General features: G+C 43.3%; 1 pseudogene; it reads left to right on the top strand.

The window, feature by feature from the left end:
- The first annotated feature begins 707 nt into the window (after positions 1–707).
- LOC118942783 (ceramide kinase-like) lies at positions 708–18,829 on the top strand (annotated as a pseudogene).
- The last annotated feature ends 1,953 nt before the right edge of the window (positions 18,830–20,782 follow it).

The raw sequence follows: 20,782 nt of genomic DNA, 5'->3' as shown, positions 1-20,782 counted from the left end.
GGGTCTCAACTTACTTTTGAGAGAAAGAATAGTAAAATACACCAGGTGCAATTTCGAAATTTGGTTGTGCCTCAGGAGTTTTTCTCTTATCTCAGTCACTGACAGTCACTCAATTATCTGTCAGCCATGCCATGTATTTTGCCAGTCATTCTCACTGATATCATTAACATGTCATAAGTCATTGCAAAATTGTAGGAAATTATCTTTAAAACTGCTATTTATTTCTCTCCACCCCATGACAATATCTGTAGAATTGCAGAAAACTTACTTTGTTGTTTTTATGAAATAGTTTTAATTAAAACATTTTTAATCATAGCTAAAGTTTCCGCAAGTTTCCAATTCTGCAATGCGGTCAGGCTTTATGGCTGGAACCGCAAGTTTTTCTCCCGGATTCCTGTTAAGTAGCAGTTAGCTGCTAGGCATCATGAAAACAGATCAGGCTAACGCTAGCAGTGCTAGCCCACCGGTGTTTTTTCCACAGCTGGGCACAAATGTATCAGGTGTCAGATGTTTTCCACACAATTACACAATGAAGATAAGGTGGAACTGGAAAATAGACATGGATTTGTCTGCCCAAAATGCACCACCATCAAGCAGCTTAGGGAAGAGATCCTCTGGCTGTTCGCTCGGCTGTGAGAAAAGGATAAACTGCTTTCTAAGTACACCGACCTTGCTGTAATCCAGGCAAACCGAATCTCAGTTTTAAAATGCCTCCTATAGCAAAGCTGTTGACGAGTCGGGTGGCGTTGTCCCAATCCAACGGACAGATGTTAAGCTCAACTCCGCAGCCCATGGGAGACTGGAAACTCACAAGGCGTAGGAGATCGGGGAGGCAGTCTGGCCACTCTTCATCTATCCGAGAAGATCTGACCCAGCTATCAAACAGCTTTCCCCCACTTGAGACGGATCTACTAGCCCCGAAAGTCAGCACGGATCCTGGGTATATACCAACAGCCGGCGGCCGCCCAGTGGCACCCTCCACAACAGCCACCGCAGTTCAGCAGGTCTCTTCCCCATCGGATTCCATCACGACCACCATCATGGGAAACTCGATGGTGAGACATTTTGGCCTGCCTATTGAACTGTGGATCAACGAAGGTCCACTGTCACCCAAGAGCCCATGTCCATGACGTCAACTCCCTCCTGCCCACGGTTCTGGCCAACTACCCCAATATTGACACCATCCTCACTCACGTAGGTTTTAACGATCTTCGTTTTAGGCGATCTGAGGAACTGAGGGAGGACTGCAAACATTTTTAAACACCCTCGCTAGCACAGGGAAGATAATAATTATCTCTGGCCCCCTCCAGTGCTACTGAAGGGATTCGGAACATTTTAGCCGATTCTTTGCCCTGAAAGAGTACCTATAGAAACTTTCCAACGACAGGAATGTCTCTTTGATTTGATGTGGGAGCAACCAGCACTTTTTAAAAGAGGCTCATCCTAACTGCAGGGGTTCCAGGATTTTTTCCAGCAACATCGAGTTTTAGAGACAGACAGGGTCTGGTAGTACTCCAGTTCTCCTTGTCAGAAAAATCAAGAGAGGACTTGGCATATCAACTCCTTTAGAAATGGCACTATGGTTATTGTGAGTAATTTTATTTACGTTCCTTTAACTCCTCCTTCTATTGAGTTTATACGGTACAAACTGTCATCTCCTATCATTCTGATAGATTGGAGACGGTCAGAAAACGTGTTTGTAATGTTAATCATTTGGTGATTGTTCTTTCTCGTAAATTACCTCATTACTGAGCGCAAAGTTGATTGCATGTCCTTGAGAACTATGATAAAATCATTGTGTTGGGCGACTTTAATATTCATGTTGACAAAGAGACTGTCTCTAAGGCCATTGAATTTATGAATCTTTTGAGCTCTATGTACTTTATCCAACATGTTACTTGGCCTACCAATAACGCGGCCATACTCTGGCCCTGGTTATTACCAAGGGGCTTTCTACTGACATATCCTCTATTGTGGATGTTGCTTTATCTAATCACCACTGTATTTTTTAGTACCTTGCTGCCCATAGCACAGTGTAATACTGAACGCATTATTAAAACGTAATCTTACCTCTGAAGTTGCTACAGATTTTGAGTGTGTGAATAATACTCCACCACCTATTCTGCAATTCTCTTGTGATGATTTGGTTGATAACTTTAATAGCAAATTAAGGGCAACCATTGATGCCATAGCTCCAGCAAAGTTGAAAAAGGCCACATAAAAATGGAGAGCGCCTTGGATGAGTGAGGAAACTAATCAATTAAAGAGAAATTGCAGAAAGGCAGACTGGAAGTAGAGAAGGTCAAAGTTGCAGGTCCATTATGATATTCTGAGAGGGAAACTTGGCATATATTACAAAGCAATTAGAAGGCACAGGCACATTTTTGTAACGTGATCACTATTAATCAGACTCATTTGAGAATACTCTTCTCGACCATTGATGGCCTGATAAATCCTGCCCTCGCAAACCTGTGAACCTTCCTCCTTATCTAAATGTGATGAGATGTGGCATATTTCAGAGATACACAGCCTAATGTTGGTTATCAGTCAAGCAAGACCGGATGAGAAGTTTGATATGTGCCCTAGCCTACCATGCAAAGGCTCTGTCGTGACTTTACTTTCATTAATCTGTTGACTGTTATTTATCGAATAAACTAATTACACTACCATTCAAAAGTTTGGAGTCACTTAGAAATGTCCTTGTTTTTGAAAAAAAAAGCAATTTTTTTTGTCTATTAAAATAATATCAAATTCATCAGAAATACAGTGTAGACATTGTTAATATTGTAAATTACTATTATAGCTGGAAACGGCAGGATTTTAATGGAATATCTACATATGCGTACAGAGGCCCATTATCAACAACCATCACTCCTGTGTTCCAATGGCACGTTGTGTTAGCTAATCCAAGTTTATAATTTAAAATGCTAACTGATCATTAGAAACCCTGTTTGTAGTTATGTTAGCACAGCTGATTCATTGTTCTCATTCTTGTTCTGAGAAATGAAGACTATTCAATGCGAGAAATTGCCAAGAAACTGAAGATTTCATACAACGCTGTGTACAACTCCCTTTACAGAACAGCGCAAACTGGCCTAACCAGAATAGAAAGAGGAGTGGGAGGCCCCGGTGCACAACTGAGCATAAGGACAAGTACATTAGAGTGTCTAGCTTGACAAACAGACTCCTCACAAGTCCTCAACTGGCAGCTTCATTAAATTATACCCACAAAACACCAGTCTCAATGTTGTGACCTTAGAGATCCTTTTTATGTCTCTATTTTGGTTTGGTCAGGGCGTGAGTTGGGGTGGGCATTCTATGTTTTGTGTTCTATGTTTTCTATTTCTGTGTGTTTGGCCAGGTGTGGTTCTCAATCAGAGGCAGCTGTCTATCGTTGTCTCTGATTGAGAACCATACTTAGGTAGCCTTTTCCCAGCTGTGTTTTGTATTTTCATGAATGTTTAATATTGCGATTTTGTCATTTGAATTTGGCACGCTCCAGCTTCAGCGGATGTTGTCGATTTTGATCCCTTCAACGGGATCTGTGCACATTGCACACTGCCATTGGCCTTTCTCTAAGTGGAACCAAATGTCCATTAATAACCCTCTAAAGCTCTTAGGTCAATGTTCAACTAGCAATATCAAACACACAGATTCATACCCTCGACCAGCACACTGACGATAAGGGTCACTGTCCTTATCTGTAAACTAAACAAGGGCCGGGGGAGTCGGGGTGTTAACCTGGCTAATAACTCATTAGGGCATTTCCATTGAAAAGGACCCCTGAGCACCAACAGATTAAGTTCATAGGTGCATATCAAATTGTGTGTCAAATGAAAGCTGAGAGTCTATATTGTTTCGAAAATGCAGGCATAGATACATTTTTCTTTTTTTCTTTTTTTTTTCTTTTTTTGAATTGTACCCCTTTTTCTCCCCAATTTCGTGGTATCCAATTGTTGTAGTAGCTACTATCTTGTCTCATCGCTACAACTCCCGTACGGGCTCGGGAGAGACAAAGGTTGAAAGTCATGCGTCCTCCGATACACAACCCAACCAAGCCGCACTGCTTCTTAACACAGCACGCATCCAACCCGGAAGCCAGCCGCACCAATGCGCCGGAGGAAACACCGTGCACCTGGCCACCTTGGTTAGCGCACACAGCCCGCCACAGGAGTCGCTGGTGCGCGATGAGACAAGGACACCCCTACCGACCAAGCCCTCCCTAACCCGGGCGACGCTAGGCCAATTGTGCGTCGCCCCACGGACCTCCCGGTCGCGGCCGGTTACGACAGAGCCTGGGCGCTGCGGTACAGCGCCCTTAACCACTGCGCCACCCGGGAGGCCTATAGATACATTTTTCAACCATTTTCCATCCAGTAAAACTAAGCATAAGTAAAGGCTTTGATTTCTGGATGAATAGAGGGGAAGGGGATCATAGAAAACATCTACCAGAAAAAGTATTAAACAGTTTCAGAAATACATCCAAACACAATAATGTTGATGTAAAACCCCTGACAACTAACATCAACACTTATATGTCATTTTGTAGAAATTGTTTACCTTGTGCCGTGTAGTTCCGTTACCAAAAACACACATACCTTTAGTATATTTTTTACTTTTTACTTTCTCTCCCTCAAGAGGAGGGAGGATAATGAAAATAACAAATAATGGTAGACTATAACCATTTAGTTATAGTGATTTTACGGATATTAACTTTGTTTACTAATCATTAAGTGATTAAAATTCATAATTATTTTACCAAAATTGGTAACGGAATTACAAAAAAATCCTAAACGGAATTACTGCAACTGAATTGGTTAATGGGAAATCACAAACCACAGTTGAGTCACCTTCTACTGTCCTCCCTTCCACTGCCATACTGTTATGTTCAGCTCATAACTGTTTTTTAAATCTTTCTGTTGTCTGGTGGTCAAACCAAGAGTTTGACAATCTCTCTTTCGTTAATGTCACCTCTCCCAGCTCTTACTGACACCTACCCATTAGCCATCTGTCTTTCCATTTATTTCAACCAGCATCCTCACCCACTGAGCACCGATTGACGTTAAAAGTAGTTGAGATTTGGTCAGTTCTGGCCTTGATGTTAACGTCCACAGACTGACCGGACTGGACCAAATCTGAACCTACACTACATGACCAAAAGTATGTGGACACCTGCTCGTCGAACATCTCATTCCAAAATAATGGGCATTAATATGGATTTGGTCCCGCTTTGCTGCTATAATAGCCTCCACTCTTCTGGGAAGGCTTTCCACTAGATGTTGCAACATTGATGTGGGGACTTGCTTCCATTCAGCAGCAAAAGCATTAGTGAGGTCGGGCATTGATGTTGGGCGATTAGGCCTGGCTCGCAGTCGTCGTTCCAATTCATCCAAAATATGTTTGATGGGGTTGCGGTCTGGGCTCTGTGCAGGCCAGTCAAGTTCTTCTACACCGATCTCGACAAACCAATTCTGTATGGACCTCGCTTTGTGCACGGGGGCATTATCATGCTGAAACGGGAAAGGGTCTTCCCCAAACTGTTGCCACAAAGTTGGAAGCACAGAATCATCTAGAATGTAATTGTATGCTGTAGCATTAAGATTTCCCCTCACTGGAATTAAAGGGCCTAGCCCAAACCATGAAAAACAGCCCCAGACCATTATTCCTCCTCCACCAAACTTTACAGTTGGCACTATGCATTGGGGCAGGTAGAGTTCTCCTGGCATCCGCCAAACCCAGATTCATCTGTCAGACTGACAGATAGTGAAGTATGATTCATCACTCCAGAGAATGCGTTTCCACTGCTTCAGTCCAATGGCGGCGAGCTTAACACCACTCCAGCCAACACTTGGCATTGTGCGTGGTGATTATGTGCTGCTGCTCGGCCACTTCATGAAGCTACCAACGAATCGTTATTGTGCTGACGTTGCTTCCAGAGGCAGTTTGGAACTCAGTAGTGAGCGTTGCAACTGTTGCTCCTAGATGGGTTTGAGGTTAAAAACTGCTTTGTTGGTACTTTATAAAAAACCCATGCTTTGTTTTACACAGCTCACCTTTTTATGGATTTGTTCTTTATTTTAGTTGTAGCTGGAGGACTGCCAATTCCCCCTTTGGGATGTTTGTATAAGCCAGATATTATGAGATAATATTCACACTTCTTCCCTTGGTTATATTTGACTGTACTCATTAGGACTAAGTTGTTTTTCCTGACCATATGACCTGACTATAAAAACTCTGGGTCCCAATTAGGTCTTGGTGCCAATACAATCTCGAAATCCTGTGCATTCTATACACAGTAGTTGTCAGACAACTTCTCTTGGTTATAGCTGTGCCAGACCAGTGAATTGTATGTGTAAAAAGCTCCTGTGTTTTCTAACCTGTGTCACACCATCAGGTCAGGTCACATACTGTCCAGCAACAGTAATTGTTTTGTGTGTTCAGCGTGGTAGGTGAGTCAGTTGTGCTGGTAGGTGAGTCAGTGATTCAAGGCCGTGCTTACTTAGCCGCCTGCTTTAGAGGCTTTACTGCTCTATAATCATCAGTTCCTAATGCTGACATATCTTGAAGAGGAAGACCCAGTCACAGAAGACTGAGGCCAGGCAATGCACACGTGACACTGTAGTTCACTTATCCTCACTTTGACAGTTTCTTGCTGACCAGATTTTTTTGTTGTTCTTAGGCGTTATGGCATCTTTGGGTCCGTTGGAATGTCAGCCATTGTTCCAGCGGAACTTTCCACTTACCCAGTTTAGTGAGGGTTGTCGTCTTCATACTGGGGTGCCCCAGAGACGGCCTGACTGATTCTCAGGCACCTCTCTTATTTGACCCATTTGAACAAAAAAATAGGAGCCTAGCATAGTGTTTGATCAATGTATTTAATTATATTTTTAGTGGAGTGAATCAAAGTTTGGTTTATTCCATCATGTCATACATAGAGTCGTAGCGTCACAGTGATACAACAGATTCAGCCCAAGACCTTATGATTATGACGGGCTGTAAACCTTGAGTCACCCGTCCCATCTCTCTGCTATCACTAATCAGAGTCCACATGTGACTAAAGAATAACCCCTCCTGTTGATATACTGTTGCTAATATACTGGAGAATGTACAAGCAATACCGCCCTTCACATTGTTTAGCATTGTCAGTACTGAAATGTTTCAAAAGCTCCATTGTTCTTTATGTTGAGAATAATGTGTGATATTATCCAGAGCGGCATAGCGGTCTAAGGCACAGACACCCTGGTTCGAATCCAGGCTGTATCACAACCGGCCGTGATTGGGAGTCACATAGGGCTGGGCACAATTGGCCCAGCGTTGGCCGGTGTAGGCCGGCATTGTAAATGAGAATTCCGTCTTAACTGACTTGCCCAGTTAAATAAAGGCTAAATAAAAATATAACCAATTGTTATACTACTTGACCAAGCGGGTGTAAGTTGGTTGACTGCATATATCACAACACTAAAAGGTACAACACACACAAATGTCAGGTTTCAATCAACTAGATTCCTGAGAGGATGGTCAGAACATATTTCCCAAACAGATATAACTTTTGACTAAAACAATGATTTCAAACCTTGCTTACATTTGTGTACGTTCACATATATCTCTTTATTTCAGGGTGTTTTATTGTATTTTATGCCCAACAACAACAACAATTAAACACTTTTTTTGGGGGCCAAACAAAATCACCCGCAGTGCAAATTCATCCAGAGGGCACCCATTCTTCAAGTGTTGCTTTGCTGCCCTCTATCATTTTCATGGTGTCAGCTAACTTCCTCCAATAGCATTCATCATGACGCAGGTTAGGCTGTACTGTAGACCTAGACGTTTATGTATGTCAGCGTTAGGTGGTAACTGTGTATGACTATGAGGTAGATGATTAACGTCACCTAGTGCCTGGTCTAAACCCTCCACTCCCTTGAGCAAAGCCATAACCACTGTCACCCTTCCCCCAGTATGTCACAGTCACATGAGATGTTTACTGGCATCCAGTGACGCAAACTGTAGTGCCCACAGCCTGTTCATAGGAAGGTCAACAAAACAGGAAGGCTCATTCCAAGCATTCACATGGTCCCAAGACAGATACAATGTGCCTTGATTTAAGTCATACAACCACTGGGAATATGACCCTAAAAATATGCCCAAGTTAACCCCAGGTTATCTTTGCCTTTTAATATCATATCTCTATTATCGTTGAATTGTTAATCCTGACCGCAGGTAAACTGTCCTTTCTGTAATTGATGTGTTATTATGGGCCACTAAACTGTTTTTCTGGGTTGTTTTTTAACGTTTACAGCAGACCATCATTTTCTCCTGGTGTCTGAGATAGTTGGTGCCAGAGAGACCAAAGAAGACGACCAAACAAACTAAAATGGTCGAAAGAAGCATAAAGTTCTGTTGTATCCATCTGCATTCACAGGTAGGGGAGGGATACATCATCTGTCATGAGATGGTTTGTGGAGGCAGAAATCTTTGTTTTGTTTAATCTACCCTAACAAGACAGAAATTCATTTTTTTGTTGGAATGATAGAATCCTTCTGGACTTTTTACAGTTTTTCAGTCTCTGTCTTTATCGCTCTCTCTTTCTCTATTTCTCTTACCTTTTTCTAATTATAGTGTCCTACATGGAGAGGACCAAACATCCCTGCTGGCGGTGTAGACATCATCTTCCATTGCTTGGATGAGGCACAGCGTCAACAGTGGGTCCAGACCATCAAAAACCAGCTCTCACTACTCAGTATGTCCTCTTTCAATGCAGACTGTTTTACTGGCTCTACTTTGAACAAACGCCAACTTTAAAGGTTCATAATTTGTGAAACATCTATGAAGGCCTAACCCTATAAATGGGTTGTCTGTGTAAAGTGGGACCATTTACCCAAACCATTAGCATACTATTTAGCATCTTACAAAGAAGTACCTTTCCAATGCTTTTTGCTCATCTAGCCTTCAATATCCCAACAATTTATTCCCATAGAACATTAAGAGAATCAGTCAGAGGAATTCCGTTTGATGATGACGGAGCATTTCTGTAAAGTTTTGTTGGTTAATGAAAACTTCATGAAGTTGTCAGACAGTCACAGACTACCATCCGTTAAACTAAATGTTGAGTCCTCCGTTTTAATGACCAAACCAGATTCTTCTTCACTTTGCAGGCAGCCGACCGAAACGCTTGCTAGTGTACATCAATCCCTACGATGGAAAACAGCGTGGGAAGTGGCTTTACGAGCAGAGAGCAGCACCACTCTTCTCCCGAGCCTCCATCTCCACCGACGTGATCAGTGACTTACTGTCATAGGGCCTACATTAACATTTAAATAACAAATGAGCATTTATGGCCGGCAAATATTTATTTGTTGACTTGGCAAACAGCCTATACCCGCCAACCACTCCCAAGAATATGGTTTTATTTATAGCACCATCCATCAAGGGAACACTAATGGAAGCTGTGATAGTCGATAAACATGAGAATCCATTCCAAACACATCTATGATTCGTGGGATGCTTTGAGAAGATCATGGATCATCTAGGGCAGGCGTACTCAACTCACCCTATGAGGTCCTGAGCCTGCTGATTTTCAGTTCTACCTGATAATTAATTGCACCCACTTGTTATGCCAGGTCTAAATTGTGAACCCTGATTAGAGGGGAATAATGAAAACGAGTACTGGAACTGGCTTCGAGGTCCAGAGTTGAGTTTGACGGGTCTAGGGTATTGGCAGGGGGAGGCATCACATAAGTTGGGAAGATCAAGGATCGTCTAGGGCAGGGATGGGCAACTCCAGTCCTCAGGGGCTGGAGTGGTGTTTAACCTTTTCCCCATTCCTAGCAAACACAGCTGATTTAAACTAATTGCATTCTAAACTGAAGATCATGATTAGTTGATTATTGGAGTCAGGTGTGTTAGCTGGGGCTGGGGCAAAAGTGTGACACCAATCAGGCCCCGAGAACTGGAGTTGCCAGTGTATTGGCATCTCCCGACCATAGAACCGTCATGGGCTTAAGTCTGGACCCAGCCCCATAGCTCAAGGTGTTTTAATTGGTGTGGGCATTTCACCATTAGTTGGAACACCTTTTTTTCCTTTTAGACAATGGGAGGAGAAATACTGTGTGCAGGATTCTTGGCTTAACTATTTTGTGTTGTATGTGCAACATCTTGACAAGCTTGTGAGATATTCGTCATGGGTTTCTAATACTGACCATATAACTTGTTGCCATAGTTACGGAGAGTGCCAATCATGCCAGGGATCACTTGAAGACGGAGGTAGATCTGAAGCAATGTGACGGGTGAGTTTTAGACCTTGCAGGAAGACACTTCAATCACCTGGCATAGACTTTATTATCTCGGTCAGAAATGACTTTGTTGGTGCAAAAGACTAAGTGAAGATCTCCGTACAAAACAGTCCATGTCCAACCACAATGCATTCATATCTGAGGAAAGGGGACTGCTGAGAGCAAAGTGGACATTAATGGCAGCATCAATGCAACAACAACATTAAGACGAAAGCTTAGGGGGACAGAGTGTCTGCGGGTTTTTACTCCTCCCTTGTACTTGATTGATCAATTAAGGTCACTGATTAGTTAGGAAATCCCCTCACCTGGTTGTCTAGGTCTTAATAGGACACAAATTGAAGGGAAATAACAAAAACCAGCAGGCACTCTAAGGCTGGTCTCAAAGTAGGGTTTTCATGCATCGTGGGTGTGTGTGTCCCTGATCAGGGTGGTGTGTGTGGGAGGGGACGGGATGTTCAGTGAGGTTGTCCACGGCCTGGGCCCAGAGTGATTCCAGAGTGGACCAGAACCAATCGAACCAGGACCTGGTTCCATGTGTGCTCCGCATTGGAATCATCCCTGCAGGTGAGAGAGGAGGGGTGGGGAGAAGAGAGGGGAAGGGAGGAGAGAAATGGAGAAGAGGAAAGAAGGGGAGAAGGTAAGGTAAAGGCCAGCTATAGCCCATAGACTGTGTTACAACTGTTAGTGGCCATGGCTATGATTGACTCTCACAGTGGCTAACTTCAGCTCCCATGTTCTGTTATCTGGCTGTTGCTGAGTTACGGGAAGGAATCCCAATAGCAACGGGACACGGAGTCCTACAGGGGGTTGTGAAGACTCTATCACTCAAAACTGCATTAAGAGGGGGCCTGTTGTGCTGCGTGACACGTTTTAAAATAATATATTTCACCACCGTAAAATCCATTACTTCACAATACCTAAGGTTGAAGATAGAGGAGGAGAATCAAATCACAGCTGGTTAGGCCTTAGAGCATTGGGCCAGTAACCGAAAGGTTGCTGGATTGAAACCCCGAGCTGACAAGGTAAAAATCTGCCATTCTGCCCCTGAACAAGACAGTTAACCCTGTCAGGTATGCATAAATGGCTGTAAGGGAGTCAGATGCAGGAGAGCAGATATTGGGTAGCCAACGGAGCCTTTTATTTAGGCGAACGTAAAACACAGCAAAGTGAACACGAAATAACAATACGGGTTAACATAACCCAGCGCAGGAGAGGCATTGACTTCAGCAGACGTCGTGACAAACCCACAGTTCCCCGAAGACGTGGATGTTGATTAAGGCAGCCCCCGTCTCTGATTCAGAGGGGTTGGGTTAAATGCGGAAGACACATTTCAGTTGAAGGCATTCAGTTGTACAACTGACTAGGTATCCCCCCATTCCCTTTCCTATAGCTTCAGTGATTCTATAGGTTAATGCTACTTCTTAGCATCAAGTGCCTGCTGCTGCTGGGGTCCAGAATTACAGCCTTTTCCCGGTCAGTCAGATGAAGGTGAAATCATTTTTTGTCACCAAAGTACAAGCCAGTTGACATCTATATCTAGAGAAAAGGACTCACAGTATCACAGTTTTTGTTGTGCATTTGCCTTGGTTGGTTTCTCACTGACAGGTTTCATGAGGTCAAGTGTGGCCTCTTCTGCTGCCACTGCTCAGGCTGTATAAACCTTTTAAATATTGTTACCTATCAATCAATCATTATATAATTTTTGAGGCTGATAATAATAACACAAAGTAATAATGATGTATTAAGTAGACATGTCGTAAGATAGCGAACAAAACCTCTCAGTATCAAATAGACATTCACTGACTAATATGAGCAACACAGCACACATACAGCCTTGGTTAGAGTATCCAAGTCCCCCCAGTTTTATCAGGTAACCTACTTAGATACCTAGTGGCTGTGTGTAATTCAACACATTGTCTTATCACATATTTTCTAGGTACTATGTTCAGGTAAATGACTGAACCTTGACTGTTAGTCTGTTAGTTAGGCAGACAGAGATAGTGAGAGAAGCTTTAGAAAGATTCAAATGAGGAAGTGAGTCAAAACTGCAGAAAATATCTCTTCGATAAGAATCTGGAAATCCACAGAGGGATATATTTAGCTGAGAGAGTAGCTAGTTTCCTCTCTTCTGTGAATATTTTGGCTGGCTGTTAAGATTTGTTGTTTGATCATGAATACATGCTTGGCTCACACAGTTACACACCTAAGGCAGCCAGGCTTCCTTCATTCAGATGTCTTCACTTGAGTAAGAAATAAGGAAGTGTAAACCAGTCTGTAGCACTACAGTAAGTTTTCATTTAAATTCAAGAACTTTTCAGAAAGTATTGGAGAAGCAAACCAGTCAGTCTGCTGTGTCATTGTCAAAGATTCTTCATAAGAGCAATATGAAAAGGGAGGAGTGTGATCACTAAGCAATGATGAAGAGAGGAAGATAACTCATCTTCGTACTTATCTCTGTGTCCATCTGTAAATGGCAGGGCTGATTTCCCTGGCTGCTTTCTGCTCTGTCACGGTTCACTGAGTCAGCTGAAAACATCTAGCTTGCATCCCAAATAGCACCCTATTCCCTATATAGTACAATATTTTGGATCAGGGCCTATTAGGGAATAGGGTGCCATTTGGGAAGCACACCTAGCATCAGTCTGCTGTCTAGCTGTAGAGATGGAAATAGGAAATAAGTCTGTCTCCTCACCAGTCTGTCTTGGTGTCGTTGGTGCGTCTCAACAGATAGTGAATTATCAAACTGTGACAGATATGCCTGAAATTACTGTCCCCCGGCTAAACGGTAGTGCACGGTCGATAGAGACCTATTACCATAATATAAAATCAGAGATTTCAAAGTAAAACTGAACATTTCTCTCAAGTGCCAGGCAGGGTCTGCGTCTCACTTTCCCCTCATTTACTGTGTAGTGAGTGCTAATTGACCAGACCCAGACAGACCCACTGGCTATGATATCTTTCTTTGGCTCTGATACATATCACCTCTTTTCTGGCTAATAAAAAATCTATTAAAATGTTATTTGTCACATACAACTGGTGTAGACCTTACAGTGAAATGCTTACTTTACAAGCCCTTAACCAACCATGCAGATTTAAGAAAATACCTTAAAACAAAGTAAGAGATAAGAATAACAACTTAAATAACAACTTTAAGAGCAGCAGTAAATAACAATAGAAGGGCTATATACAATGTGCGGGGGCCCCGTTGTCGAGGTATTTGAGGTAATATGTACATGTAGGTAGAGTTATTAAAGTGACTATAAAGTGACTATGCATAGAAAGTAACAGAGATTAGCAGCAGTGTTACGGGGGGAGGGGGGTGACTGATATTGAATTGGAATTCACCCCGACTCTGACTCCAATACTATTCTATTTTGAGTGCTCTGTGACAGTATTCCATTCCATTCCGTTGAATAAGGCCCTTTCTGTCGGTCTTTCTGTCTGTTCTGTTTGTTCCTCCTCCAGGTGACTCCCAACTCATGGACGTGTGTTCTGTCCGTCACAACAACACCTTCCTCAGGTAAGTCTCGCTGCTCGGATACGGTTTCTACGGAGACCTCCTGACGGACTGCGAAAGGAAGTGCTGGATGGGGCCTCCCAGATACGATCTCTCAGGTAAATAACGGAGTTATAATTGTTATTACAATGTAATTACCACATTATTAAAATGTAGTCACAATTGCAGTCAAACAATGTAAGAATGGTATTATTATTAGTTACTATGTTATGTAATTGAAAAAAAAATCTATTTCCAAATATGACCAACAGAGGAAGGGAGGAATGAGTGGATAAAACTAAATATTTCACACAATGTCACCATCATGATTTCCAAAGCCACGCAACTGCTTCTGTTATGAAGGGACTGTCGCTTTCCTGCCCACTGAGGACAAACCTGGGGAACCTTAGAGACAAGGTCAAGTGCAGAACTGGGTGCCATATCTATGAGCAGGTTGCCAACAATAGGCAGCCCCTCTTAGGGGATCATGTCTGCTAGATGGCTGAAGAGGACTCTGACAAGGGTAAGAGGTTATATCCCTCTGTAAGTCTGTGCTGTGTGTAATCTTTTCCCGGTTGCCATGTCTGTTAATAAAGCTGCCCATTATCCAGTCATAAGCATGATGTCCTTCCTGTCCCCACGTCTGTCCCTCGTCTGTCTGTCTCTCCCTCACTGCCATGACACCCTACAGACAGTCAGAGTAGACAGTTTGGTGTTGAACACACACACACACACACACTCCTCACAGCCCACTCTTCTCAACACAAACCATTATCTACCCCCCCAAACTCACTAACACCGCACATACACACACTACAGTCCCCACTATTGGGAAATTGGAAACTCTCTTCTCATCCAGCATTTGTTTATTCCGAGCAGCAGATAGGAGGATAAGTCATGTTTACTGAGAGCCACAGAGAGATCCCCTTTCTCCTCTCCTGGGACTCTAATTGGTGTTAATTTCAGGCTTCTCTGTCGAGGCTGGCTGGAGCGCTGGCTGAGGCGACAGGTCCCTGTGGAGCTGGGACACACACGCGCACACACAAAACACACAGAGGGAGACCGAACCCCACTAATCAGAGTTGGCGGGGAACTTGCTGCGCTCATTTTGGCAAGGAAATCTCCAACAACTGCTTAAACAATGGGGCAAGACACCGGCTGGGTGCCTCGTTGAAAACAAGCCTCCCAAAATACTAATGTGTAAGGGACACTTGAGAGGTTCCCGAGCTAAGACAATGCCAAGTCCCACAATAAAGTTTGTAAATGTCTCATCATAATCAGATTGGTCGTTTTTAAGACATCTAATCATTTACCCTCCAATTAAATGGGACACATACCCAATGATTTGTTTTTTAATCCCCGTGGACTTCATGTTGGTTCAGGTTTTAGCTCCTGTGATTTTGTTATATGAGATAAGAAGAAGAAGAATTAAGCTTTTATGGCCTCGGATCACATAATATTCCCCCTGCGATCAGATATAATATTGTAAAACACTCAGGCATTTTGGAGTTACTGTATATCCCCCATTAAACCACTCAACCACTAATTGAATGGCAGAAGACTTTGATTCACCTGAGTGTTACCTAGTGGCATCACAAGAGTGTAATAACACATAATATTTTGTCCAGCCTCGTTCCTGATTTTAGAGTACCCCAAAGAGTTAACAAGAGTGTTTATATTTTACTAGCATTTTACAAATCAAATCAAACTTTATTTGTCACATGCGCCAATTACAACAAGTCTAGACTTTACAGTGAAATTGTCACGTTGATAACAATGATTCAGGAGACAGGCGCAGGAATGCGTGATAGTTTTTGAAAATTACGTCCCAAATTACGGCGTGCCGTGTAAGGGCACGGGGACAAAGACCAAACAAACACGTATACAAAACACAGGGTTGAAACCCAAACAATAGAGCGAGGAGTACCTCGAATAAAGACACACGCGCACAATGATTAACACATGGGACGAGACACGTAATCATATGCGTAATCCACAAGGGCACGAAAGCCCAAAACTCACAGCACAGGTACTCACACACACCAACGGACATTGTAACAATAATCGACAGCCCAGTGGAAACCAAAGGGCACACTTATGCCAGTACAAATCAGTGGGAATAGGGGACAGGTGTGCGCAATGAAAGTTCTGAAGGGATCTGTGACAGAAATGCTTACTTACAAGCCCTTAAAAGCCCTTAACCAACAGTGCAGTTCAAGAAGAAGAAAATATTTACGAACTAGGCTATAATAAAAAGTAACACAATAAGAATAACAATAACAAGGCGGGGGGCACCGGTCAGTGTGCGGGGGTACCAGGCTAGTTGAGGTAATCTGTACATGTAAGTGGGGGCGAAGTGACTATGCATAGGTAACAAACCACCAGCGAGTAGCAGCAGTGTACAAAAGGGAGGGTGTCAATGTAAATTGTCCGGTAGCGATTTGATGAATTGTTCAGCAGTCTTATGGCTTGGGGGTAGAAGCTGTTGAGGAGTCTTTTGGTCCTAGACTTGGCGCTACGGTACCGCTTGCCGTACGGTAGCAGAGAAAACAGTCTATAACTTGGGTGTCTGGAGTCTCTGACAATTTTATGCGCTTTCCTCTCACATCGCATATTATATAGGTCCTGGATGGCAGGAAGCTTGGCCCCAGTGATGTACTGGGCTGTTGTTATGCCCTCTTCACGACTGTCTTGGTATGTTTGGACCATGATAGTTCGTTAGTGATGTGGACACCAAGGAACTTGAAACTCTCGACCTGCTCCACTACAGCCCAATCGATGTTAATGGGGGCCTATTCGGCCCACCTTTTCCTTTAGTCCACGATCAGCTTCTTAGTCTTGCTCACGTTGAGGGAAAGGTTGTTGTCCTGGCACCACACTGCCAGTTCTCTGACCTCCTCCCTATAGGCTGTCTCATGGTTGTCGGTGATCAGACCTACCACTGTCGTGTCGTCAGCAAACTTAATGATGGTGTTGGAGTCGCGTTTGGCCACGCAGTCGTGGGTGAACAGGGAATAAAGAAGGGGACTAAGTACACACCCCTGAGGGGCCCCAGTGTTAAGGATCAGCGTGGCAGACGTGTTGTTGCCTACTCTTACCACCTCGGGGCGGCCCGTCAGGAAGTCCAGGATCCAGTTGCAGAGGGAGGTGTTTAGTCCTAGAGTCCTGAGCTTAGTGATGAGCTTTGTGGGCATTATGGTGTTAAATGCTGAGCTGTAGTCAATGAACAGCATTCTCACATAGGTGTTCCTTTTGTCCAGGTGAGAAAGGGCAGTGTGGAGTGTGATTGAAATTGTGAATGTTGACCTGTTTAAAGGTTTTGTTAACATCGGCTACCGAGAGCGAAATCACAGTCATCCAGAACAGCTGGTGCTCTTGTGCATGCTTCAGTGTTGCTTTCTTTGAAGCGAACATAAAAGGCATTTAGCTCGTCTGGTAGGCTCACGTCACTGGGCAGCTCACGCCTGGGTTTCGCTTTGTAGTCCGTAATAGTTTTCAAGCCCTGCCACATTTGATGAGCGTCAGAGTCGGTGTAGTAGGATTCAATCTAAATCCTGAATTGAAGCTTTGCTTGTTTGATGGTTCGTCTGAGGGCATAGCGGTATCTCTTATAAGCGTCCGGATTAGTCTCCCACTCCTTGAAAGCGGCAGCTCTAGCCTTTAGCTCGATGCAGATGTTGCCTGTAATCCATGACTTCTGGTTGGGATATGTATGTACAGTCATTGTGGGGACGACATCATCAATGCACTTATTGATGAAGCCGATGACTGAGGTGGTGTATTAATCAATGCCTTTAAATGAATCACGGAACACATTCCAGTCTGTGCTAGCAAAACAGTCCTGTAGTGTAGCATCCACGTTATCAATACTTCCGTATTGAGTGAGTCGCTGGTACTTCCTGTATTACAGGCACAGCAATGCAGGAAGAATTTCCCCAAAGGAATGACACATTTAATCGATCAACTCCTTGTGTTTATTGAGACGAGCGGTGATTGTGTATGGCGGTTGATCCGGGGGAAGTTCCTAGCAATCAACGCTGCCGGCATGAACTGTGCCTGTCCTTGCAGCCCAAGAGGCCTGTTGCCAGAACCCTGCAAATTACGCTAGGGCCCGCCTCCCCCTTGTATCAAAGGGGGTGTCAATGTTTACAACTTCGATGAGAGGATGAAGTGGAAGTATCCTTCTGTTCACGAAAAGAGAGAACAAAACACCATGAGAGTGAATTGTGGGAACAGCAATCAGGTAAACTTGTGTTCTCTCCTCTCCAAGTTTGATGTCAGCAAATAACAGTAACGTTAAGTTGATGTGCTAGCTTGCAGTGCATCTCTCTCTAGTCTGTCTGTCTTGCTAACCTAGCTGGGTAGTGCATCTCTTGATCTGTCTGTGTCTTGCTTGCTTGCTAGCCACTTCCAAGGCTGTGTTCTGTGACCTTGTGCCTAACAAAAGTGAGAGTGAAATAAAACTATTTATTACATTTGACAAACGCCAACGGACAATGGTGTTTATAAACTGCAGCTCGGAAAAGATAACCGCGTTGCGCGTGAACATGCGTTCATATGTGCGTGCACGAAATTAACCTCGCGCTTTCCAGCAGCAACCTCTGTGGGGACCAGTCCAGAAAATATATGGGAGTGACAGTACTCCTCATAGGCGCACATCATTTTAAAACAAGAAAATTATTATCTAGTCACTCAGTCAAGGTTTAGTTATAACTCTGGACTGATGCAAGATGGAAAGCAATGGATTGACATTAACTATTGATTTATATATTGAATTAAAAATGTTGATTAGCTGGGCATACTGGGCAATATGGAAACACATCTCTCAGTAAATAATAACCATAAATTACTCAGCCAAGCCATTGTGTAAATAGTATTTTATGTTTGAAAATGTATAAAAGGAAATCTGGGGGAGCCAGTTTGAATGAGCCTGATGCAGCTGATAAAATTAATAATAGTATTGTTATCTATAATTTACAGGTGCTATGCTTACGTTTCTCAGCAGAGGAGATGCTGGATCATCACCCAGTACAAGCACAGTTGATCCACATCCAGCCTCAGCCAGTACTAACACAGATCCAGGTGAAGTACAGGCAGCCTCAGCCAGTACTAGCACAAACCAGAGGTGTACAACCAGCATCAGATACTAGCAGCTCAGACCGCAATAGAACAGTTGCTGCTCCACAAAATGCCCCAGCAGATTGGCCCCCAGTCTTAACAGACTTTATGAGGACTGAGTTAGTGCTCAGTCGTCCATTCAAACCAGGACTGGATTTTTCTTACCCTAAAGACAAGTCTAGAAGAGGTTTCCATTCAGGCTTATTACAGAGACAGCTGTCAAATGGGGGAAAGATGAGCTGAGCAAGTTGTGTATTGTTTTAGCTGTAAGCTTTTTTCTACAAAAGACTACAAAATAATTAAGGAAGGCGTGAATGACTGCTCAAATATCAACGCCATTCTGAAACACCATGGGGGTCGTCCTGAACACACAAACAATATGATTAAGTGGAGAGAACTTGATGAGCGCCGAAGTCGGGACAGACTCTCGACCAGATACAATTGACCATTTTGGAGGCTGAAAGAAAGAGATGGTGAGATGTCTTTACACGTTTAATACGTATCACCCAGTCTCTGGCTGAAAGAAGCCTAGCATTCAGGGGTTCATCAGACAAACTCTTCCAATCAGATAATGGAAACTTCCTAAAAGAGGTTGAATTGCTAGCAAATTTGACCCCATTATGGAAAATCTTCTCAGCAAAATTAAAGATGGAGAGACACATGCTCATTACCTTGGGAAGCGCACACAGAATGAGCTGATATAGATTGTGAGTGACAAGATTCTGGAAGCAATAGTGACTCAAGTAAGAGACTCAAAGTACTTCTTCATCATCTTGGACTGTACACCTGACATTGGTCACCAGGAGAAAATGTAAATTATTCTGAGAAGTGTGGCTTTAAAGGGAAAGCCAGAGATCAAGGAGCACTTCCTCGGCTTTGTGAATGTTGAGGTTTACAACAGGCTTGAACCTGTCCACTGTCATCTTAGATAAGCTGAACGAGCTGAAGATTCCATTTGAAGATTGCAGAGGGCAAGCTTATGATAATGGGGCCAAACATGAAGGGCAAGCACCAAGGAGTACAAGCCAGACTGCTCAAAGAAATCGTCCCATGTGGAGCACATACTCTAAACCTTATCATTACAGATGCTGCCAAATCTTCAAAAGATGCAGAAGCCTAGCATTCAGAGATTCACACTTAAGAGTGTTTTTAAGGAACACGTGAACATCACTGTGAAGTCATGGAGTGACACAAGATGGGAGAGTAGGCTACAAAGTGTTCATGCAATCAGGTATCAGGCTTCTGAGGTTCGGGAGGCATTACTGGAAGCCAGACAGATGATCAACGATCCTGTGGCCAAAGTGGAAGCACAAGCACTTGCAGAGGAAGTTGGGTCCTACCGCTTATTGATTTGCTGTGTCGTATGGTGTGAGATACTGACAATGACAAACAAGGTGAACAAGCTCCTCCAATATGTCTCAATTCAGTAAATTCGCAGTGAATTTAATCTCAAATGCAAAGGCCTCCCCCAATACATACCGGGAAACTAGATTCACTGTGACCCAGACAACAGCCAAAAGCATTTTTGAAGAAATGAATGTGGAGGATGTTCTGAAACAGAAGAGACTGAGAAACAGCAAGAGGCATTTCATCTATGAGGTCGCTGATGAACCAGTGACTGATGCACTGAAAAACCTTCAAGTCAACTACTTCATGTCACTGCTGTGATATTCATGGATGAGAGTTTTGAAACACTCAACCAGGTGAAAACCAAATATGGAGTGCTGCTGAACTTCCGCACTGCCTCTCAGATGTCCAGTGAATCTTTAAAGGTTCACTGCATGGAAGCTGAAAACACTCTAACCTTCAGAGACAACTGTGACATCAGTGGAATGGATCTGGCACACGAGATTCAGAATTTACCTGATCTTCCATCAGA

The sequence above is a fragment of the Oncorhynchus mykiss genome, chromosome 21 (genome assembly GCF_057628025.1).
Source record: "Oncorhynchus mykiss isolate SJ-2025 chromosome 21, ASM5762802v1, whole genome shotgun sequence".
Lineage (NCBI taxonomy): Eukaryota > Metazoa > Chordata > Actinopteri > Salmoniformes > Salmonidae > Oncorhynchus > Oncorhynchus mykiss.
Note: the sequence above shows the minus strand (reverse complement) of the source record. Positions and strands in the feature narration are given on the sequence as shown.